The 26,270-nt window shown below is 39.9% G+C and overlaps 1 pseudogene; it reads right to left on the bottom strand.

Annotated features, from left to right (window-relative positions):
• Positions 1 to 24,359: 24,359 nt before the first annotated feature.
• LOC149198470 (putative sugar phosphate/phosphate translocator At1g12500 pseudogene) lies at positions 24,360 to 25,303 on the bottom strand (annotated as a pseudogene).
• Between the last annotated feature and the right edge of the window lie 967 nt (positions 25,304 to 26,270).

Here is a 26,270-nt window from a genome sequence, read left to right as displayed (position 1 = left end):
TTTTCTTTTAATGAAACATTTTTTTATTTTATATGAGGAATATATATGTTATGGTATTTAAGATATTGTTTAAACAACAAGGCCTGAAGGCTAACATGTCACATGCAAGATGCTGTGAAAATTTATTGCAAGTTTCTCTTTGAGTGCAACTACCGAGGAGTCATAGCGATGCTGTCTGACCGCTTCATCACCATGGTTTACAACATGATCCACCTTGCATGTCCAAAGAAGTTATGCATACATTGCTTAACATTGCATATTGGTATGCCTCACCTAATGACACCTTCATTAGGGTGTTTCGTGCGGAGAAGCCTCTGCATGTGCTACCAAGGTTTTCCACAGACAGGTTGGTCATGCAAGGGGTTGCATATCACATCTCCACAAGGTTGTCAGCAAGATTGCATAAGAAGAAGGCACCATGTCCTGTTATTCCTTTGCGATATGGGTTGTACGAGATCTGAAGCTTGAAGGATGTGGATGACAAGGTCTAGGAATTGAGGAAGGTTGATTTCAACACCAAGAGTTACAATCCGTATGACACACACTACATATGCAAGAACCATTATGCGAGAGAGTATTATCCATGGATCCACGGGGCATCTCATTAGCCAGAGGAAGATCTTTGGAGGTATTGATACAACTCATCTAGACTCAATGAAAATGTTAGCATGGCTCTGGAATGGAAAGCAACTCAGTAGGAAGCAACATCACAAGAAGCAGAAATAACAACAACATTGAGAAGAAAAATGGTGCATGAGAAAGGAAAGAGGAATATTTCCAAGAGCACAGAGGATGAGCAAAGCTACAAGTTCAAAGAAGATCCCCATGTTGAGAGAGTAGCTTTGGAGATAGATGCAAAGAGGCGACAATGCAAAAGGAGAACAAAGCGCAGAAGGAAAGAGAAGTAATGGTTGGAGGATGCAAAGAGGAAGTTACAGGAGACAGAGTAGAAGCTCAAAGAAGAGAGGGAGTTGAGAAGGAGAGAAAGGGAAGAAAAGAATAAACATGAGGAAAGGAAAGGCATACAAACAAAGAAAATTGCACCTACATAGGTAGAGGAATCGAAGCAACCGACAGATGAAGAAGAGGGTGAACAGGTGCAGGTTCAGGAACTTAGTTAGCAGATAGAGCAGATGGTTGAAGCGACAGACATGGATTTGGAAAAGGAGCCACAGGACCAAGACACTGACCTCATGCCAAGAGCATCTAAGGTCGCACCACAATTTCCACAACCTCCAGAATCAGAATTAGTATCGAGCAAGCAAGGAGAGGTTTTCCTCCTTGATGACGATCCAACAATGGATGTGTACAATCTGTCAATTGATGAGTCACATCTTAATATTGTCTAGGTGTGCAGAAAACATCTCCTGGATGGTCACTCATCACCTGCACACATACAACAAAGGGTTATTGTGTCATATGTTGGAAGACATCCAACTACCTTGACCAATGCCTATAAGGCTTCTGTGGAGGCCATGAGTTCAACTGTCAAGTTATTGCTATCATAAAATGACAGGATGACAAAGGACTTACAGGAGGCCAGGCAGAGCACAAAATGATCAACATGATCATCTATGGAAAAAATGAAGTGATACTTCCTAAAGTATTAGCTCTTGAGACCACCATAAGGAGACTGTAAAGAAGGTTTGTCATCGTGCACAAGTAGGTTGTCCATCTGTATGCTTTTCAATGGAGGTGCACGAAGATGGTCCAATCTCTACAAGACATATATTCTTGTATTGCACATGTATAAGAAAGGACAATGAGGTACAACGGAACCCCTCTTTATTTTCACAAGATGATGAAGCCACGGGCAGAGATAGACAAAGCACACATTCAGATGTTAATCCGGAACTATGAGCAACTCCCTCCACTCATCACCAGCATTGAGGCTTCCTATGCACTATTGTTCAGGAGTCTTGATGTCATAGTGAGGACACACAATATCCCTTCAATCAAATCCCTCACTCAAGCCATGAAGAAGAACCAAGTCATGTTGGAGGTTGATAGGTACATGGGGCAGTTGATGCAAGAGGCCACTAACAATGACATGTAACTCAACACAGACAACATGCAAAAGTACATAGACAATTTGGCTACTCTCAAGATGATGTTGCATATGCTCCAAGATGAGCTAGACATAGGTTCCAAAACCATATACTTGGAAGTCCTGGAGGCAAGAGTCCGTTTCCAAAAAGACATCACCAAATAGTACGGGGACATCATATCATAGTACCAAGCTTGGTATCAGTTTGTCAACCAAGATCATCAAGAGGATGTTGCCAAGTTGGTGTTTCCCCAAGCTTCCGAATGATGGTGTTTGTCTTGTTAGGCTCACTCAAGCCTATCTTGTCCCACTTGGGTATATGTGGAATTATATTATTATTTGTAAATATATTGTAAGTGAAATTCCAAGTGTCATTAGTGGAATGTAAAAAAACATTATGTAACGTGAAGAGTCATGAAGGAAGTGATAGAGTCAAAGGGGAATGTCAAGGGTCACCCCACCCTTTGCTATATATAGAACCTCATAACTCATTATAGGGATTATAAGATCCAATCTTTTGGCTAGGCATTGGTTAGAGAGGGCTTGGAGAGTATTGTGACGAGCCTTGGCTTCTCCACAGCGCAGAGAGACTACACACCTTTGGAGGAGCAGGCGGTGTTGATTGTAACGTTCCACTATTGGGGCTAATGGATGTCAATGGTATATGTATGGATGAAACTTCACTTAATAATATAAATGAGCCAACACATTTTCATGCATATGTCATTATTGTAGTTCGACTATTTTGGTTACTTTAGCAATGTATGTTATTTAACTTATGCATTTGTGTATGAATTGTTTTATATGTGATTGTACAAATCTTGTTAAAGATGTGGTGTTGTGTTAATCCATCAGTTTGGATTGTATACTATTCTGCTTCTAGCCTCTGATGTATTTCATCTCGTGTGTTTCTTTCAGGCTACATACTATTATAGGATTTTGAGGGACACACTTCAATTTCCCCCTTCAGGTGTAGAACCCCCATGCATCTCACTTGACTCACTGCAAGGTCACACACTTGATTCCGAAAAAGTTACCATACTTACCTCTACGCACTACCTCGGTCATGGCGCTACATTTACTACCCACTACTTGGACTCCTACTCCAAGTGGTCTGAGGTCTAGTTGGGACTTCTTACCAGGGAGATCACCTCACATGTTGGCGGGTCCAATGCCATCAAAATTTCTTGAGCTAGAAGGAGGGGCAGATGACAAGCTGATTCCTTAAAGTCTGTTTTGAATCTTTGTACATCATTCATGACTTACATTAGAATCATAACTCCGACATGTTTTTCTCATGCAAAATAATTATAAGTGTCAGAGGACGTCCTGGATAACTTGTCACATTTTAAGTATGAGGGCGAAGGCAGAGCAACCTTCATAAGGCACGGAGTTGCCATTGCAGGCTTCTGTAACAGGAATGAAGTCCCCTTAGATGACATTGCCTATGGGATGTTCACTTACATGTTCGAAGGGCACGTCAAGCAATGGTGTCGCACATTGCCAACAACCTCCATTCACTCTCATGATCACATGCTTGATGAGTTGTTCCATGCTTTCTGTCGTTATGACTTTCAAGCACTCAATATTTTAGTTTTGCAATTACAAAAAGCACCTAATGAATCTATTGTGCAATTTTAGAATCACTTCTGTAATCTCGTTTTTCAAATCCACGAAGATGAAATTGATTGGGAATTTCTCAGAGAAAGGTTTCAATATCTCCTTCACGTATCTAAAAATCCTCACGTGTTAGAATCATTCAAACCCCTCCCAACATACCTCGGTGTTGGAGCTGCCAAACCTAAGATAGACACGGTTGCTGGTACATGTGACCTGTCGTCCGCTCCTCATGAAATAGCTCTAGTTACATAGGATGAGGTGGGAGAAGTTGCAAACCCATCTGTTGAACTGTCACCTCCTACCACCCCACATGCTTTGGATCTCTATACAAATTTGGACTGCAAGCCTATCGGTTTTCATGTAGAATTGTTTTATTGATCTCTGTCCTCTCATTATGTTGATCCTCCAAATTTTGGTGTCTTGTGTTCGTCCATTTCGGACTCCGCATTTAATATTCACAAGGATCACGTTGTGGACGAAGTTGGTGTTGAGCAACCAACTTGTGCTGTCATTTTTGACGAGTATCTGTGGGAATCTAAAGAAGGACTTGCGGTGAAGAATGACCTCCTTTTGTCCACACTTCGTCCACCCTTTCCTGACATCTTCTATGATCTTGCCATTTTTTATTTGTCTTGTGAAAAATCATTCCTGGATGTTTCCACTTCCGATCATTCATAGGACACAGAGGATGTCAGTCTGTCATTTGACTATGGAGAGGACAAATCTTACTTTCTGAATCCACCCAATCTATAATCTTTTCTTTCTGGAAATTCAAAGGGTGAAAAATTATGTTTCTCATCAACCCCTCTGTATGATTCATCAGATCATGAGGATCCCGATGTACATCTTGAATTTTTTGATTGTGGTTGTTGTGATCTTTTTACTCCTTCATTCGATCATGATTATGATTCATTTGATGTTGATCTTTTGAAGCCACCAGTATTTGATGATCTACCTACTGACAAAGTGGAAACCCTGCAAGTTGTCGAGGCACTTCAGCCCGAACTAATGCTTATGTAAGGTACTTGCTCTCTTGAGGTTAGTTTCACTCCCGATTAGAAATATGTTGAACCACCTCAATCTCCTCATCAATCTCTCACACACATTGAAAATAAATATGATCCACACATCTTACACCCTCCACCAGAATCTCACGATCCTATCGCTCACGCATTGGAGGAGTAATATGTAGAAAGTCATGTTGTGAAACACAAGTTGTCTTCTTTCTGCATGCTTCCTTGTATGTCAAGATCAAAAGAGTGTACATGCTTGTTGTCTATGCACAGTGTGTTGCCACACCATGGTATCTCCACAGAGTGTCTCTCGTGTGCTTTCACCTTTTTCTTTTCTATGGACACATTTAAACTTCGATCATGTTGGTTTTCATTGTTCTATATTTCTTTTGTATTGGTTTGTTTGGATATATTTCTTGAAAACTGTGCCTTCACTTACATGGGCCACCAATCCGTCGGTGGCTGCATTGGAAATATCACTTCACATGAGTAGGCCCATGCATTGTTTAGCGTAGGAGTAGGAGTAGTGTTTGCTTTCTTATTTTCTTTTCTTTCTTGTTGCTTTCTTTCGTGTTTGCTTTTCACCCATAGGTTTAGCTTCCCATGAAACTGTGTTTGGCTTCTTGAGAGAAGCTGGGTGAAACACAAGAGGACTTGTACAACTGTAACCATTTGGTCATCTGTCTATTCCCTCTCTTTTTGAGAATATTTCCTTCTTTCAGTCAATGATACCCTGATGGAAAATACGTTCTTTTCAGAATGAGTCTTGGTCAAAACACAACCCTTGCAATTTAACTAGTACCACCTACTCTAATTGGTTTTTCTATATTTGGTTAAACTTGTCAACTTAGTCAAGTAGATGAAGGTGAGGGGGAAATCTTAACAAGAATGTCATAGGTATATATAACATCCTTCTTTGAAGGAACAACCTCCTCTGTTCTAAATAAGTTAGGATCCCTCTTCCATCTCATGAAATAAACAAGTGCCTATGCACAGTTCTTTGGAAAAGACATGGAAAAAATAAAATAAAGCTAAAAGAAGAGAAAGGCTTCCTGTGTAGGGAGGTGAAGAAAGTAACTTCACCGGGTATTGTCTAGTCTCGCTGGTAGTGGAGCAATGCTTGTGTTCTTGAAGTGACTCTGCCAGGGCACTATCCAGGCTAGCTCATAGCGGAGCAATGCTTGTGTTCATGAAGTGACTCCACCGAGGTACTGTCTAGGACCGCTGGAAGCGCAAAAACACAAAAGATAAAACTTAAAATCTAACGGTCTATATTACGTGTGCATCAATATACCCCTCATACAAAAACAAAACAACTCAATCAACTTGGCTTGGTATGTGTGTTGACCAATCAAGAGAATGGTTGGACTACATCTTTAACTCCAGCCAGTGAGGAAGCCATGACGATCAAAGAACCAAACAATACTTCTAGAGGAGTTAGACTCGCATTACAATAGACAAGTTCCATATAGAGAGATGGATTTCTACCAGTGTGTCGCCAATGTTGTAACAACTACAACCACCCTCCAAAATTTTGCCTAAGCTTCATTTTGGAGCCTCCCTACTAAAACCTCAGTAGCTCGTCTTGCATTGCCCAGGTACTTGTGCTTTCAATTAAGTTTATTTTCCAATTTACAGCTTGTTTTTGCTTACTTTCTTTGCTTTCTAACCAAAAGATGACCCTGTGACTTGGTTGAAACTGGTTCTAGCACTGACTTGGAAAACTGTGTAGTCCTAGAGGGTAGAATGCCTTGCTCTTAGGAATTGCATAGTGCAGCCCAACAGACTGCCTTTCTCTCAGGAATTTCGCATCTCAACCTAGCAGTGAGATTCGACTACAGAATTGCACAGTCCCAGTTAGCAGCTCATCTTTATTTGGGAAATTTCACAGAGCGTGAGAGGCATCCCAAAGCCGCTCAGCCTAGGAATTGTGCAGAAGCATTCCCTCAGTTGTTGTCTGATGCATGTGCCGGTAAGTTACCCAGTTCTCCCCAAGACTACACCATCTTTCCATGCATGCATGAAAACCTTTCCCAAAAAATAAAAACGAAAAATGGTGAAAAAAATCCCTAGAAAATAGGGATCTATTTTTATTAGTTGGAGTTACACTTGCGTTAATTTTAGAAACTATTGCCACTTGTTGCTTTTTCCTAGATTTTTGGCCTTTGCATCATAAACCCTAAAAATGATCGAATCTATTTAATGGATGCCACCATAACTCATTCTCACATTCAATCTTGGATCTCTGGCATTCTTGAGGCATCTAGGAACCTTTGGCACAGTCGTCACAATGTTTCCAGCTAAATTTTGATTTTCAAAGTCTTTTGTTGCTTTTTATATCGCTTTTGTTTGCTTGGCTTATGAGTGCATTGTTTTACTGAATGACTACTAGCGTTTTGGTTTGTTTTAACTTGTAGAAGTTTTATTTTAAGTTTTACGGTGTCTTTCTGTAGCGTCACAAGCATAACCTTTCTTTTTCACTAACGATCATCATTGCAACGACCGTCACCACAATCTTTGTTTCTCTTCTGTTTGACTAATTCCTGCATTTGTTGTCATTGCATGCGTTACTATCCACTCAGATCTATACTAGCCTTCACACACACATTCAGAACCACCTATCTTCTTTTTGAGTTGGATTGTATGAGATTCATAGCTTGAAGGATGCGGATGCCAAGACCAAGGACTTGAGGAAGTTTGAGTTCAACACCAAGAGTTGCATTTTGTATGACCCCATCTCATATCTGAGAACCACTATGGGAGAGTGCATTATCCATGGATCCACGGGGCATGACATTGGCTAGAGGAAGATCCTTGGAGGTATAGTTACAACTCCTCTAAGCTAAATAAACCAGTCATCATGGCTTTGGAATGGAAAGAAACTCGGCAGGCAACAACAACACAAGAAGCAACAACAACAACAGCAGTGAGAAAAAAATTGGCATAGGACAAAGGCAAGAGGGAGTAAGATTTCCGAGAGTGTAGAGGATGAGAAAAGTTGCAAGTTCAATGGAGATCCCCTTGTTGAGAAAGTAGCTTTGTAGATAGATGAAAAGTGGTGACAACGTTAAAGGAGAATAGAGCACAGAAGGAAAGAGAAGAAAAGGTTGGAGGATGTAGAGAGGAAGTTGCAAGAGACAAAGAAAAATATCAAAGAAGAGTAGGAGTTGAGAAGGAGAGAAAGGGAAGAAAAGTAGAAACAGGAACATGAGGAAAGGCAAGGTGCAAAAATAGAGAAAATTGTGCCTATATAGGTTGAGGAATTAGAGAAGCTGATAGATAAAGAAGAGGGTGCATAGGTGCAGGTTCAAGAACTTGCTCAGCAGATTGAGTAGATGGTTGAAGTGAAAAACATGGAGTTAGAACAAGAGTCACAACACCAAGACACTGACCTCATGTCGAGAGCATCCGACGTTGCACCATAGTCTCCACCACCTCCAGTATCAGAACCAGTCCCAAGCGAGTAAAGAGAGGTTGTCCTCCTTGATGAAGATCCAACAATGGGTGTGTACAATCTGTCATTCAAAAAGTCACATCTTAGGATTGTACATGCGCGTAGACAACAACTCCCAGATCGTCACTTATCACCTATGCACATATAGGAAAGGATGATTGTGTCTAATGTTAGAAGAAAATATCTGCCTTGGCCAATGCCTCTAAGGCTCATGCGGAGGCCATGAGTTCAATTATCAAGTTAATGTTAGCAGATAATGACCGGATGGCAAAGGACTTGCAGGAGGCCAGGCAGAGCACATAACGATCAACATGATCTGCTATGAAAGAAATGAAGAAAGTGATACTCACTGAAGTATAAGCTCTTGAGACCACCATGCGGAGACTATACAATAGGTTTGTCACCATGCATAAGTCGTTTTTCCATCTGTATATTATTTAGTAGTGATGTGAAAATATGGTCCAAACTCTACAAGACATACACACTTCTATTGCACATGTACAGGAATGGACAATGAGGTACAAGGCAGCCCTGCTTTACTTACACAAGATGATGAAGCTACAGGTAGAACTAGATAAAGCACCCATTCAAATGTTGATCTGGAGCTATGAAAAACTCCCTCTGCTCATCACCAACATTGAGGCTTCCTACGCACGATTGTTTAGGAGTCTGGATGTCATAGTGAGGACAAGCAAGATCCATTCAATCAAATCCCTCACTCAAGCCATGAAGAAGAACCAAGTCATGTTGGAGGTTGACAGGTACATCGGGAAGTTGATGCGAGAGGCTACCAACGATGACATGAAGCTCAGCATAGACAACATGCAGAAGTACATCGACAGTTTGGGTACACTTAGGACGATGTTGTGCATGCTCCAAGATAAGCTAGACAAAGTTTCCAAAACCATATACTCCGAAGCCATGGAGGCAAGAGTCCATTTCTAGGAAGATGTCACCAAATAGTACAGGGACACCATAGCACAGTACCAAGCTTGGTATTAGTTCATCACTGGAGATCATTAAGAGCACGCTGCCGAGTTGGTCTTTCCCCAAGCTTCCGAATGATGGTGTTTGTCTTATTAGGCTAACTCAAGCCTATTTTTTCCCACATGGGTATACGTGGAAATTGTATTATTATTTGTAAATATATTGTAAGTTAAATTCCAAGTGTCATTAGCGGAATGCAAACAATCATTATGTAATGTGAAGAGTCATGTGGGAAGTCAAAGTCAAAGGGGAATATCAATGGTCACCCCACCCTTTATTATATATAAAACCTCATAACTCATTGTATGGGCTTTTGGGAGCCAAAATTTTGCCTAGGCATTGGTTAGAGAAGGCTTGGAGAGTATTGTGACGAACCTTGGATTCTCCACAGTGCAGAGTGAGTACACACCTTTGGAGGAGCAGGCAGAGTTGACTGTAACGTTCCACTATTGGGGCTAGTGGCTATCAATGGTGTATGTATGGATGGAACTTCATTTAATAATATAAGTGAGCCAACACGTTTTCATGCATATGTTGTTATTGTAGTTCAACTTTTATTTTTACTTTAGAAATATATGTTATTTAAATTACGCATTTGTGTATGAACTATTTTGTATGTGATTACACGAATCTTGTTGAAGACGTGTTGTTGTGTTAATTTGTCACTTTGGATTTTGGAATATTTCGCTTCCATCCTGTGATGTCTTTCAGCTCCTGTGTTCCTTTCAAGCTGCCTACTATTATAGGCTTCTAAGGGACACACTTACTTTCCCCCCTTCGTGTGTAGAACCACCATGCATCTCACTTGACTCCCACCAAGGTCACACACTTGCTTTCGACAAAGTTACCATAGTTGCCTCTATGCACTAATGCGATCAAGGCGCTACCTTTATGTTGTGGCCACCAACAACCCCCATATTTGTTTAGTATTAGCAATAACACTAAGCAAATGGGGACCCTTAATAAAAAATCCAAAAAAAAAACATTTTTATAAAAACTTTTGTATTTAACTCCTTAAAACTATATCGCATCGCGAGAAGAGAATAAAGCATTTCCTTATGAGCATAATAAACTGCAAAGAGGCGACACGAAATTCATTGCATCGCGTACATTATGAAGCACTCTTAAATGAAAATCTTAAGAAATCTCCAACGGCCGATATGCGACGTCGCATATCGCAATATCGCATAAGCAGTGCCCAATGATTTAACGACTCGTCGCGATCTGCGATCTGCGTTAAATGCAATCTGAAATATGCGATAAATGCGATCTACGATCTGCGATAATCTAATCTGAAAAATTTGCGATGACACATCTAGGTAATGCGATGACGCGATGCTGCTATTGGCCATCGCAAATTTCCTCGGCTCAACATTCAAGAAAAGCTGTCTCTAAACCAAAATTGGGCGCGTGCCTTAAAAGAAATTAATGAATGTACGCCAAAGTATTCAAGAAGGACAGTTTTGTGTTTTTCGAAGAGTCAGTTCACGATGAGTGTCATGATTTTATACATCCATAGAGGTCAGAGCTTTCATATCAGTATTGATTATCATTACTCTTTTGCGTGAACTGCAGGAATGAAAAACAGGAAACAATATGAAGCAATGAGCAGGAAACATCTAAGGAAAAGGGGAAAGTGTCAATACTCGGAGAACAGAGAAGAGATGACTTCATAAACAGATGCCACATGCAACAGAACCGCAAATTCCAGAGTATCACTCAACAGATGCTGATGTCAATAGGTGATTCAACATTCAGGGTCAAAAAGCTCACAAAAGCAGCATGTTTACGAAAAATCCTGAAACTTCTACCCGGTGAAGGAAAAAGCGCTAAAGGTGGAAAATGCACCAGAAAAGCCCGGAACAAAGAACGGAGGCAGTTTTTGATGCGTGATTAGTGCCTAGCGCTAATCGCGCATCGCTAAGAAAATTGTTCAGAAAGCAAAGTCCCTAACTTGCTTAGTCATTCACAAGGCCGGAAACCGAAATAGTAAAAGCAGAAGCAGTTTGAGAGAAATTTGGGTTATTACCAAGTATTCACGTAGTAAATCCACCCAGTCAAAGGAAGATTCTCAAAAATATCTTCTAGTTTACTAGAAAGTGGTGCCAGCGCTTGCTATTTCTATTTTCATAGCTCAAACAAAAGCAGAAGACGACCAGCCGACTCTTCCCAGGCGAATGTTGCATGCTCGCAGCACAAAGGAGCAAATATAGAAATAGTCAAGAATTAGATTCAATTTTTAGAAATATTTTTGCTTAAGAAAAAGGGCGATCATTTAAACCGTATCCGAAATTTATGTAATTAAGTTATTTTAGTTAGCAGTATTTAAACCCTTCTCATGCATTTGGAGAAGGGTCCAGAAATTTGTCAAAAACCTGTCCTCAGAACATGCAATTTTGCACCCTCGGAGGGGGTTTTGATGAATGGATGGATCAAGGTTTATTAATGTTTGCATTTGATATCTGCTACTGATGTTGCACTTCTGTACTCTTAGTAGATGTTGGAGCAAAGAGAGATAGATCATTGTTGCTTGAAGCTTATGAGCAGAACCGGTCATAAATGGTACTTTTATCTCTTGGCCATTTCTGCTTATATTCCTAAAGTGATATATAGTCTGTAGTTGTTTATATGTTATTGCATGAATGTGTGAGTTACCATTTGGCACTTTTGTACGGTGGAGTCATTTATTTATGTCTGATATATGAATAACTTATTATGCGATATGTTGTTCACAACTGTTTTGCCTAACTTTTTATGCAAAGTGGTTCATCTTGAATTGATTTCCATTCTTATGATAGCTGAATGATCTTTATTACCAGTTATTGTCTGAAATCTTTTTAGATCGCATAATAGAAGAAATACACCCCGGGTTAGCATAGATTAGATGTGCTGTTTCTCATTAGATTACAATAGCATAGAGTTAGTTTAAAAGTTTTAATTAGATTAGCTTTAAGTATTCTTAGATCAGCAAACATCCAACTCTGCACACACACACACACCCCTAGATTGGGAAACTGGTCCCATTATCCCCAGTCGGACCCGCTATACCAAACGGATAAGGAGCTGCCAACCAAGGTCCGGACTGGGTGGGTATCCCCCTTGTTGTCGACCCGATTTTCGGGGCTTCAACATATTTGGTGCTAGAAGGAGGGCCCGAACTATGAATGGCACCTAAATCAAAATCTGAATACCATTCTGAGAGTAAATCACCCTCATCAACTCCCCCGACTTCCCCAGCAAGTTTAAATCCTGAGTCAGAAGTCGCTCGAGTATTAACCGCTGCTACACACCCTAATATTTCAGACCAATCTACCATTGAACCCCCTGAGGTTCAAACTCTGATTCACAAACTCCAGGGATTTTCCATTTCTACTCAGAGGTCTGATAAATCTCAAAGCAGCGTGACTTCGCAGTACAATCCTGCTCATCCCTTGACCAGATTAAAGAGTGAAAACTTGGGCATCCAGCCAAATGAATTCCCTCTCCCCACCAGGAAAAGAGCAAGGAAAACACCACAAGAGTCTGACAGTGAGACTCTCTCATCTACATCGTCCATTTCAACTCCCTCACCGCGAAGTTAGCCACCCACATCTTCGTTCCAAACCATCATTCATCCGCTTACCGGAACTCCCACAAACCTTCTTCAATCATCTACAATCATAGTATCCTCATCTTCCCAGCCACAGGGATCATCTTCTGCGCTTTAATTCACTAGCAACTCGACGATGGCCCAGTCTCCATGGAATAATCTTGGTGCAGTTTTAATGCCTCCACCCTTGAGTCAAATACCGGCCCATCCTGAGAAATGGCTACCCAAATTCAATCCAGAAGTAGGCATGCTAGCAGAAGAACACATAAACAATTTCATGCTTTCTGTCAATCTCAACGGAGTTACTAACAAAGATGCTGTTGTTCGACTTTTTCCCTATACAATGCAAGGAACAACCGGGTCATAGTACTTTTCATTACCCTCCGGGTCTATCACAAGTTGTGACATTTTTCAAAGTCAATTCCTCACCAAGTTTGGTGATGACAGATCAACAACAACGTTAATCAATGACCTATCCAACCTTAAAGCCGAGGCTAGAGAACCCATCAAAGATTTCAATTTACAGTTCAATAAGATCCTCAAGAATATTCCCACTGCTTCCCAACCCAATGAAGAAGTACGATGTGAATGGTATATTATGGCCTTACCATCAAACTTAGCAATCTTCGTGGATAGGGAAAATAAAACAAACTTAGTTGAAAGCTTGACAGAAGCGATAGCAGTAGATAAACGCGTAATAGCCCTGGAAAAAAGATTTGTGTTAGAGGAACGCAAGTCTAAAAAAGTCACCTTCAAAGAAGACTCCAAGAAGAAACAAACAAAAGATCCTTTCGATTTGGAAGGATTGCAGAAAGTGTTAAAGACCATGTCCAATGAGATGATTGACATAAAAAAACAAGTAGCAGAAACTTCTTCAAAAAAGCCCTACAGAGCTTTTAAAAGAGGTCATTCAATGGATGTGAAACCACCCAACGCTATTTCAAATGTCGAATCTGAAGAAGAGGAAGAAGAAGACAGTACCAATGAAGGACAGACTGATGACGAAGAAGTTGTGGAATTACAAGGAATGTGGGATTTCATCCTCCCAAAAGAAGAAGATCAAGAAGCATTTCCGGTTAGCACACGAAGAAAAAATCAACTTGATCCTCCCCAAACTACCCCTAAGCAGAAGAGTGCAAGCTCTGCAATAAAAGATAAAGTCGCAACAAAGAAAACGACTGCTAAAGCGACTCAATCTAGCCCAGTCCAACCAGATCAAACAGCTCCATCAAAAACACTGATAGTGTCAGATGAAATGGAATACAATATTATTGACGACATGAAAAAGACTAGGGCTAATATTACCCTTTACGAATTGAGCAAATTGAAACATCAACAGAAGATAATGATGAAAGAATTACATGTCGTGCCTATTATATCTTTGCCTACAGCTGTAGCTTCCCACAACATGGGAAGACCTCCAACCAACACAATCAATAAGATTTATCCAATTGACATCGCCTTGATTGGAGGAAGATCAAGATCTCACACTCCCCCTTTTCTTCTCACTTATGAAATTTTCAATAAGAATGTGCACAATTGTTTGGTAGATTCTGGTGCTTCAACGAATATTTTACCCAGATCAATATGTGCCAAGTTAAATGTTCAACCACAAAAATCCGCAGTGCGCATAGTTCAGCTTGATCGATCTCATGTAGAAGTGATTGGTGAACTTAATCAAGTAACCATAAGATTGTCATCTAACCCGAAGGTATGTCAGGTTATTGACATTCTAGTGGCTGATATCCCAGAATTCTATGGCTTGATTCTTAGCAGGGATTGGTCCGAGAAACTCCATGGATACTTTTCAACCGACTGGTCACACATGTGGTTACCCTATAATGGCAAACCGAATCAAATAAAGGTTGAACGAGAATTACACCAGAAGTACATAGTAACGGAATTGGAGGGAGAAAATGAAGCAATAGCGTATAACAGCAGTATCATAGGCAATTACTCGGTAGATTCTTTTGTCGGCAATTTCAATGCTCATATATCACCTTACTTAGAAAATTCAGTTTTATCCCAAGTCAAAATTTTTTCCCAAACTGATAATTCAAAGTGTGTTAATTTTGTAGATAAACCTGTAAATACATCTTTGTTTTGGAAATTATATTTTGATGGCTCTAAATCTAACGAAGGAGCAGGAGCAGGATGCGTTCTGATTAGTCCAGAAGGAAATAAGACCATGCTTACGTGCAGACTCGAATTCGATTGCACAAACAATACAGCAGAATATGAAGCCTTGGTGCAAGGCCTATACAAAGCAATCGGGTTGAATGTCAAGTATCTTCAAGTCTTCGGAGACTCTGAGATTGTCGTCAAACAGGTACATAATACTATACATTGCCTATCAAGTCATTTAAAACACTATCAATATTTAGTACAAGATCTGACTGAGCATTTCATAGCATTCAATATTTCTTCAATCCCAAGACTCCAAAACGCAATCGCAGACCTTTTGGCTAATGTAGCCTCTAGGCTTATTCCCTCCGAAGTGTTTAGTCTGGATAGATTCTCAATAGAATTGATCTTTAGACCATCCATCCTTGACAACATTACAAATTGGAGAGTATTCAATGACGATCCTGATATTGTAAATTTCCTCACTTCCGAAGGATCCTACTCCAATCAGATAATTGAAGAAGACCATCACGATCGACCAATACAACAAAATGGCACTGATAATGCTATACCTAAATCGGTGGTTAAGTTAGAAGACTTATACTATTTGAAAAATCGGTTTAAAAGGCCTGCCAATTCAAAGCTCTACAGTTCAACTCTGAACTACGAATTAGTAAACCTAGGGACCGATGATAAACCACAAAATGTTACTCTAGGCATAGGCCTGGCCCCGGAAGAAAAACTAGCGTATATTCATCTTTTGAGACAATATAAAAATGTCTTTGCATGGAATTACGATGAGCTGAAGACGTACGACACTTCTATCATTCAACACACTATTCCTATGATTGACAACGAAAAACCTGTCCAACAGAAACTGAGAAAGATCCACCCCAATTTAGAAAATCAGATAAAAACTGAGCTAAACAAGTTATTAAAAGCCAGAATAATTTTCCCCGTCAGACATTCCAAATGGGTTTCCAATATGGTACCCGTTAGAAAGAAAAGCGGAGATATTAGAATCTGTATCGATTTTCGGAATCTCAACAAAGCCTGTCAAAAAGACAATTTTCCTCTCCCACCTATGGAACAGATATTACAGGCAGTAGCAGGCTCAGAACTGATGTCTTTCTTGGATGGATTTTCAGGATATAATCAAGTGCTGGTACATCCTGATGATCAATTGAAAACCACATTCAGAACTAAATGGGGCACATACGCATATCGGAAGATGCCATTTGGTTTGATCAATGCCGGCGCTACATTTCAGAGAGCCATGGACATCGCATTCAAGGGTTTAGTCAATAAATCCGTAGTAATTTATTTGGATGATATAATAGTGTACTCCAAGAAGCGAAGTGACCATCTCAGAGACTTAAAACAGATCTTTCAACGATGTTTAAGGTATGGGATTTCACTTAACCCAAAGAAATCTTTTTTCGCATTAAGTGAAGGAAAACTTCTAGGATTCATAGTGTCAAAATCCGGTATTCACATTGAGCCTGACAGAATCAAAGAAATTTCTGAAATATCCCTACCTCATAATAAAAAAGCCATACAATCTTTCCTTGGTCAAATCAATTTTGTAAAGAGATTTGTCCCAGATTTTTCACGAATTGTGTCTCCTTTGCAAACCATGATTAAAAAGAATTCAAATTTTAAATGGGGTCAAGATGAACATGAAGCATTCAACCTGATCAAACAAGCTATTATTAATGCTCCATCTTTAGCAACCCCGAATTTTTCAGAATATTTTATCTTATACACATTTGCCTCAGAGAAATCTTATGCTGAGATTCTAACTCAAGCAAATCAAGAAAAAGCGGAAGCTCCAATTGCGCTTTTTAGCTCAAATTTACAAGGTGCTGAACTCCATTATTTAGACGTAGAGAAACAGGGCTATGCTGTTTTCAAAGCGGTCAAATATTTCAGACTTTTCTTACTTAAAACCCATACTAAGATCATAGTACCGTTTCCAGCGGTAAGAAAACTTCTAATACAGAAGGATGTCGGTGAGAAAAGAGCAACTTGGATCACTTCTTTACAGGAATATGACCTTGAGATCAAACCAGCAAACATTGTAAGAGGTCAAGGCTTCTGCAAAATGTTGGCTGGAGCATCACAAATCCCTGAAGTCCCATCTGAAGAGGTACAACTGTATGAGGTAAGCCTAAACGATGCAGAATCATTATATGCTGACATCATTTATTATCTTAAGAACGTATATGCTCCATCACACCTAGATCACACTAAGAAAAGAGCTCTGAGATTGAAAGTTAAACAATATCAGCTCATAAATGATGTTCTTTTTAGAAAGAATTATGATTCTGTTCTTCTTAGATGTCTTGAGAAAACTGAAGCTGAAAAAGTTTTGTAGGAACTCCACGACGGACCAGCAGGCGAACATTATGCTGGAGATGCTACTGCACATAAGATCTTACGTGCAGGATATTACTGGCCTACGTTGTTCAAAGACTCACAAAGTTACGAAAGGAAATGTCAAGTCTGCCAAACAACTGCTGGAAGACAAAAGAAGCCGTCCCTGCCACTACATCCAGTAAACATCGAGCAACCATTCAGTCAGTGGGGCTTGGACATAATAGGTGAGATCGTTCCTCACTCTTCTAAGTAGCATAGATACATCCTCACGGCAACAGATTATTTTACTAAATGGGTAGAAGCAGTTCCCCTCAAGACAGCTAATTCTGAAAATATTATTGAATTCATAGATCAATTTATAATCACTAGGTTTGGATTACCAACAGCTCTAATGTTTGATAATGCATCATACTTTTCTGGGAATGCAATGACTTAGTTTGCACTTAAAAGAGGGTTCAAACTGAAATATTCAGCCAACTACTATCCGCAAGGTAATGGGTTAGCTAAGTCAACAAATAAAAACCTAATCAGGACTATTAAAAGAACAGTTGACCAGAACCAAAAGAATTGGCACAAAGTTTTGGTAAATGCTTTATGGGCAGATAGAATAACGAAGAAAGCTTCAATCAGCACTTCCCCCTTTAATTTAGTTTATGGGAAGGAAGTGGTTCTTCCAACTCACTTAGTCATCCCCTCTTTGTCTTTAGTACAATACATCGATGAAGTATCTACTTCCTCCATACAACTAAAACAAATGGAAATAATTAAATTAGAATAACAACAAGAACAAGCTAAGAAAACCCATGCTCATCACCAAGTGCTGATAAAATCCTCTTTTGATTCAAGCATAATGACCAGAAAATTTTTTCAGATGGGAGATTTAGTTTTGAAATGGGATAAGGCTCATGAAGAAAAGGGCAAACATATGAAATTTCAAAATATGTGGCTTGGTCTTTTTCAGATTGTTGAAGTCATAGGCCCATCAACGTTTGTGTTGCAGGATTTAGCAGGTAGAAGGGATTCTTTGCCTGTTAATGGACAAATCCTCAAAAAATATTTTCCATAGAATATTATTCTTCTATTTTGTAGAATAGTTTTTGTTTTTCTTTTCTTTTGCATAATAAAACCAGTTGTAAATGGTTACTACAGGTATTCACGGAAAAGACATCAATTCTCTTTCATATTTTGAGCTTTTCGCTTGTATAAATAACAAAATTTTTCATAAATCTGATCTTTATTATAGACAGATAGAGTTAAAAAACTTTAACCTAGATATGATACTAGTTTCAACTTCAAAAATTTGATGAAAGCAACCTTTAGCGAAGAAATTGTTTTATATCAGCACAATGAAAGGTATCAAGAGAAAAATAAGGGTTCTCTGTAAAACTGTTGTTTTCAAACTCTATTATTGTCGTCCAGAGCTTTCTTAAGGAAAAACAATGACTTCCTCCCCGCTAAAGAAAACCGCAGCATTCAGAGGAACAATCCAAGAAACACTATTTCTTAAAAGAATAAGAGGTCTCATCACAAGCCGGCTTATCATGATCACAGATATTATAACTTGCTGACTTTGCCAATACTGTCTACCAAAACAGGGCAATGACTCAAGATTGTTGCAATCAAAAGACAAGGGGTCTCATCACGAGCCAGCTTTTTCAGCAAAAGTGTAAATCAAGTGAATGACTGTGTCATAATTTGGCTACCAAACCAAGACATTGTTCTTTAGAGAATAAAAAAGGAAAAAGTGTCAATGTGGATTTTTCTTCGAACGTTGTAGATAGCCTTAGGAAGGATAAAGGATCATTGCTGGGTAATAGGTAACCTGTCGAGGCTATGGACGCTTGCTGGCAGCAGAGGCTCTACCTACGACAAATGAGCATATTTTAAAAGCCGGCACACAGAGAAGAATTTATTTTACCTTTACAAGACCAAGTAATGGCTGATGTAAATACAAGGAAAAAGCCTGAGGAAGCAAGCAATTAGAATAGAAAAAGGTTGAAACAAAATATCATTAATAGGATAAGGCATAATGTACTCTATCTGTCCATAACGAAATTTAGACTTATGAAATTTTTTCTGTTTTGGAAGTTAGAATTCAACAGAAAAATAGAGATAACTGGTTCTTCCAGGTGAATCGCCATTGTTGTGGCCACCAACAACCCCCCTCTTTGTTTAGTATTAGCAATAACACTAAGCAAATGGGGACCCTTTATAAAACATCCAAAAAAAAACATTTTTATAAAAACTTTTGTATTTAACTCCTTAAAACTATATCGCATCGCGAGAAGAGAATAAAGCATTTCCTTATGAGCATAATAAACTGCAAAGAGGCGACGCGAAATTCATCGCATCGCGTACATTATGAAGCGTTCTTAACTTAAAATATTAAGAAATCTCCGATGGCCGATGTGCGACGTCGCATATCGCAATATCGCATAAGCATCACCCAATGAGTTAACGACTCGTCGCGATCTGCGATCTGCGATAAATGCGATTTGAAATCTGCGATAAACGTGATCTGCGATAATCTAATCTGAAAAAGTTGCAATGACACATCTAGGTAATGCGATGACGCGATGCTGCTATCGCCCATCGCAAATTTCCTCGGCTCAACATTCAAGAAAAGCTGTCTATAAACCAAAATTAGGCGCGCGCCTTAAAAGAAATTAATGAATGTACGCCAAAGTATTCAAGAAGGACAGTTTTGTGTTTTTCGAAGAGTCAGTTCATGATGAGTGTCATGATTTTATACATTCATAGAGGTCAGAGCTTTCGTATCAGTATTGATTATCATTACTCTTTTGCGTGAACTGCAGGAATGAAAAACAGGAAACAATATGAAGCAATGAGCAGGAAACATCTAAGGAAAAGGGGAAAGCGTCAATACTCGGAGAACAGAGAAGAGATGACTTCATAAACGGATGGCGCATGCAACAGAACCGCAGATTCCAGAGTATCACTCAACAGATGCTGAGGTCAATAGGTGATTCAACATTCAGGGTCAAAAAGCTCACAAAAGCAGCATGTTTACGAAAAATCCTGAAACTTCTACCTGGTGAAGGAAAAAGCGCTAAAGGCGGAAAATGCACCAGAAAAGCCCGGAACAAAGAACGGAGGCAGTTTTCGATGCGCGATTAGCGCCTAGCGCTAATCGCGCATCACTAAGAAAATTGTTCAGAAAGCAAAGTCCCTAACTTGCTTAGTCATTCGCAAGGCCGGAAACCGAAATAGCAAAAGCAGAAGCAGTTTGAGAGAAATTTGGGTTATTACCAAGTATACACGCAGTAAATCCACCCAGCCAAAGGAAGATTCTCAAAAATATCTTCTAGTTTACTAGAAAGTGGTGCCAGCGCTTGCCATTTCTATTTTCATAGCTCAAACAAAAGCAGAAGACGACCAGCCGACTCTTCCCAGGCGAATGTTGCATGCTCGCAGCACTGAGGAGCAAATACAGAAATAGTCAGGAATTAGATTCAATTTTTAGAAATAGTTTTTCTTAAGAAAGAGGGTGGTCATTTAAACCGTATCCGAAATTTATGTAATTAAGTTATTTTAGTTAGCAGTATTTAAACCCTTCTCATGCATTTGGAGAAGGGTCCATAAATTTGTCAAAAACCTGTCCTCAGAACATGCACTTTTGCACCCTTGGAGGGGGTTTTGATGAATGGATGGATCAAGGTTTATTAATGTTTGCATTTGATATCTGCTACTGATGTTGCACTTCTGTACTCTTAGTAGATGTTGGAGCAAAGAGAGATAGATCATTGTTGCTTGAAGCTTATGAGCAGAACCAGTCATAAATGGTACTTTTATCTCTTGGCCATTTCTGCTTATATTCCTAAAGTGATATACAGTCTGTAGTTGTTTATATGTTATTGCATGAATGTGTGAGTTACCATTTGGCACTTTTGTACGGTGGAGTCATTTATTTATGTCTGATATATGAATAACTTATTATGTGATATGATGTTCACAACTGTTTTGCCTAACTTTTTATGCAAAGTGGTTCATCTTGAATTGATTTCCATTCTTATGATAGTTGAATGATCTTTATTACCAGTTATTGTCTGAAATCTTTTTAGATCGCATAATAGAAGAAATACACCCCGGGTTAGCATAGATTAGATGTGTTGTTTCTCATTAGATTACAATAGCATAGAGTTAGTTTAAAAGTTTGAATTAGATTAGCTTTAAGTATTCTTAGATCAGCAAACATCCAACTCTGCACACACACACACACCCCTAGATTGGGAAACTGGTCCCATTATCCCCAGTCGGACCCGCTATACCAAATGGATAAGGAGCTGCCAACCAAGGTCCAGACCGGGTGGGTATCCCCCTTGTTGTCGACCTGATTTTCGGGGCTTCAACACTTTACTACCCATGGTTGGGAATCCTACTCCAAATGGTTTGAGGTCTAGTTGGGAATTATTACCGGGGAGATCCCCTAAAATGTTAGTGGGTCCAACACTGTCAAAATTTCTAGCACTAGAAGGAGGGCCAGATGACAAACTGAGTCCTCAAAGGCTGTTCTGAATCTCTACACATCATTCATGACTTACATTACAATCATACCTCTGGCATGTTTTTATCATGCAGATGAATTCGAAGTGTCGAAGGAAATCCTTAATGACTTGTCACATTTTAAGTATGAGGGTGTAGTGGGCTCCAGTATTGTAGCAATAATGCTACAACTCCTGGAACTCCCTTCTTTAATTTTATCAACCCAGTAGTTCGTAACAAACTTGGAAGCAACGATGCTGTATGCACAAGTACTAGCTCTTGCCGCAACTGTCACTTGGTCAGCTGGCACAAGTCCACTAGGAGCTTAAGCCAACTTCTATGAGCTCTTAGAAGAAGCTTTTTAATTTATGGATGAAAGCTAACTCGAAGGAAGCTAATCTAATTGCAAAAAGAAACTGAAAGCCAAAAAGAAACGCAAACCTTAGCAAATCCTAATTCTACCAGCTAGTCCTACTGACGCAGAGGAGAGCATGCAAACTACTAAAAGAGATGCCTTTACTTCTAGGAAGGTAAAATGCATGTGTCTAAGTTATCACTATCTGAAGAAAACATCTTTTTGTATTTTTGATTAAGTTATTAGAATTATCATGCATGTTCTTTTAACTAGTTTTTCACTGTGCAGAGGTGGATCAAGGAGGAGAAGCGCTTGGGAAAGGTTGGGAAGGTTCAAAGAGGGTCTAAAGGGTCCCTAACACCCTTCCAGAGAGTCTCACAAAGTTTGGCTGCCAAGGAACTGTGTTTATGAGCTTCTACAGGAAGTCTGCAGGGGTTCTACAGGATGTTCAGAGATTTCTACAGGATGTTCTGAAAAGAGGATTTTTGAGGATGGGTGATTGATGGAAGATGCATGGATGGTTATGGAGGTAGGATGGGGGTCTGAAGTGACCCAGGAACTGATGGATGGAGTGGTGAGATGATATGTGGAAGGCTGATTTGGCTTTAAGGTAGTTGAGACAACAATGGAGAAGAAGGTAGGGTTACGTGGGAAAGAGGATGGGTGTGAAGCGAGAAGCCTAGATATGGGATGAATCAGATGGCTCTGATGAAGCGTGACCATGTGAGTGAGTGATAGAGATGCCCTGCACAATGCACATTCAACCGAATCAATGAATTCTTGCAAACAAACTAAGTCCTAGCTAACTTAATTTAACTGTCAATGAAATGAATAAACAACAGCCTCGTTTGGAAAGAGAACCATGTACATCACGTGAGCAAGAAAATTCCGAAAGATCTAAATGCATGACAAACTCCTACCAATCGATTCCCAAACATAAAAAGTTACTTTAACCAACAAAAACAACCAAAATAACAAAGCAAGATCTAAAGAGCAGATTTTATTTTAAGAACGCAGCAAACACACATAAAGATAAACAAGGGAGGTATTGGGCGCTTGAGATGGGCCCAACCCCAAGAGCTACAGCCTCCCAAGAGAGATTTAGAGCTGGTGCAAAGCTGAATTCATCTTTATTAATCAAGAATGAAGAGTTACATCAAAACTGTCCACAAGGAGAGCTTGAGAATGAGCTGAAAGCAAAGCTAATCTATTGCATACAAATCGAATTACAAAATGACTACAACAAGGCTATGAAATGACTAACTACTAGCTACTATCTACTGGCTAACTAGCTAACATCCACTGGCTAACCCCAAAATGAGGCCCTAAGACTTCTTATTTATACAATTTGAGGACCCAACAGTCCTCCTAAAATTTAGGGACTCGACTGCCCAAGACTTGTAGTTAACAACAGTCCTATTTGACTTGCTTGGCTGCCCTTGTGTTGATTGATTTGGTGGCCCTTGAACTCCGAGCTGATGGTGGAGAATTCGAGGTAAGGGCCCATAAATGAAGGGGACACCTTCCTACAAATCCTCTCCCTTGTTCTCCCACGAATTTGGCTGCCAAGTGCTCATTAAGACCTTCAATTTTGTCTCCAAGTTGACCAAAAAGGCTACACAAAGCACCCATTAGACTTGTTGGCATAATGACTAACCAAATTCACTCTATTAACATAAATATAATCAAAAACATGCAATAAACTAATGAGAATGGTGGATTAAGTCAAATTAGGAGGTTGAATGAGCCCAAATAATTGTCCATTTTTGGGGCTCATCATCACCCCCCTACTGAAAGTGTTGCTCATCCTATGAGCAACCAATCTCTCTCCTCATCTTTGATGGCCCTGGTGGCCTCCTTGGCTAAAATCTCGGCCGATTTCTCCTTTGGCTTCCCTCTTTTCAAACTTCCTGTAGAAATAGTTCGTTGGCTTCCTGTAGAAACAGTCCTCTGTCTTCCTGTAGAAACAGTCTGCTAACTTCCTGTAGAACCAATTTTCTCTGATTTTGCTTGCTTGGCTGGGGGTGCCTTCTCCTTGAACTGTGTTGTGGTTGCCTTGGGTGTGTCCCTACTTGTTTGGCCTTTTTCAGTCTTCTCTGCTCATGCTTTCAACCGCTTCTCCCTTGGCATTTGTGTTATTTTACCACCCCCTGCTTTGGCCTCAACAGCTTGTCCTTTTCCCTCATTCCTCTTCCTGTCATGAAACCATGCTTCTTTTCTTCTTCCCACTGCCTGCTGCTTTTCCTAGTGAATTCTCATCCTTGTTATGAGTGTGCAAGTATATGCAATCATATGGAAGAAATGGTGGCCTTGGCATTTCCTAAAACCTGCAACGTGAGGGCACTCGTATGTTTGGTAACAAGGGCACTCGTATGTTTGGTAACAAGGAAGTTGGTTAAATTCACAAGATAAGCCATGGTCATGTTTCCAAGCAACAGGAATATGATAAAGGTGTTTTCTCTGGCTTTTTCAATAGCAATAGCTAATACATTACCCTCCACAAAAAGAGTAACAGGGAGCAATAACAGCGCAGCAATTGGTGCCATGTACATGAGCAAATTCATAGAGTGAAGCTTCTCTGCCTCAGAGGTAAGCAGGAGCCCCTGAACAACTGACTTCAATGCTCTGGCAGGAGTTGATCCTAGGCAAACCAAAAAGCCAAAAAGGTGGAATGATGGCTCACTGTTGCTTGCAATAACAATGCCAAATACCACAGGTACCAAGGCCATATAAACCACAGAAGACTCCCTCTTACATGTTATTATAAATGCAAAATATCGCTGTGAAGAAGGGAGTTGTTGCCCCAATAGCTTGATTGAAGGAGACTGGCAAATAGCGCAGAGAAATATTGCCACAAACAACCGAGAAGGAGAAAATGAAGCTCAATGCCAATATCTCAAGAAACTGTCTCCTGGAGACGATGAACTGCATTGGTACAATTTCTAACCATGAAATTGTCAGAAAACCATAAAATGAACAGGCACACATGTGCAACATTGTGAGGAATATTGGGTATCTGCATCCAAAAAAAACTAAGTAGGCATTTGTTAAGCAATGGCACACCAATATTGGAAGAGTACCAAGCTGCAATAATGAGAGCTGTTGTAATAGTCTGGGACACAGGAAATGCACCATATTTTCCTTCTCCTGTTGGAGTTGGAGGTATGTCAATAACTTCTTGTTCAAGCTTTGGATTACTGCCCCGCCTCATCCATGTTTATGTTTCGGCCATAGCTGAAGAGGGCTTGAAAAATCAGATCTGATCAATATCCGGAAGACCCAATTGGTTTCCAGACCTGAGCATCATCTGGGTACTTGTCTATACTGTGTAGGACTCAGATGGACCCAAAACAGATGTGGATGTCTCGTTATTATAAGCCTCTACACGATCTTGGTAGGCGGAAGAATTTTGAACAGGCCAAAACAATCAGCGAAGGATGATAGGTTAATCATTTTGAGGAAGCAAAGGATGTATACTTCAGTTGAACATGATGCAAGTGCAAGTTAACAGTAGTATATGAGTTTCGGCTGAGCGCTCATTAACTCTGCGTGATTTTTGGTGGAGTGAGGTGGCAAAAACGTGTGCTGGCCCATATGAACTGCTGTGCTATCATGAACTGCATGTCTTCTTCTATTTGTTAATCAATTGATGCCCTGTGCACTGAAGTTCAACAAATCTTCCATTGCCTGTGTTTCTCATCTTCCACGTGAATGACTATCCACGCATGCTGCGTGATTTTCTCGTGAGTGCTAGAGAACTGGGAGTCTTGCTACATTCATGGCTTAATTTCACCATTCCATTCATTCATGCAATGCTTAGACTAGATTCATGCAATAGATGAACAAGGTTTAGTCACGTACCTAAAGTCAAACGGCTGCTTGTGAAGCTTTTTGCTGCTGCATGCTCATGTTTTGCTGCTGCATGCTTGGATCCTTTGGTTGCATGAGGGCTTGGTTGATGATTTTTTATTGCTTTTCCTTGTGTAGGTGTCCTCTGACCAGATCTAAGCTGCATGCATTTGTTTCCACGTTCAAATCTGCACCTTCAAGCTGCTGCTGCTGCAATGTCACAGAACCAGAAATTGTTTTTGCCATTTCTCCTAAACGGTAAAGCGGATTGATCTGAAACTTGCTGAGCATGTTTCTATCATCATGATGCATCTCCCATAGAAAAATTGTGATCAATGGATGCACGGATT

Source organism: Pinus tabuliformis, chromosome 2_1, assembly GCF_031772625.1.
Source record: "Pinus tabuliformis cultivar Carrire ecotype Pingquan chromosome 2_1, CPIR1, whole genome shotgun sequence".
In the NCBI taxonomy this organism is placed as follows: domain Eukaryota; kingdom Viridiplantae; phylum Streptophyta; class Pinopsida; order Pinales; family Pinaceae; genus Pinus; species Pinus tabuliformis.
The sequence above is the reverse complement of the archived record's forward strand: the minus strand, read 5'-3'. Positions and strand labels throughout refer to the sequence as shown.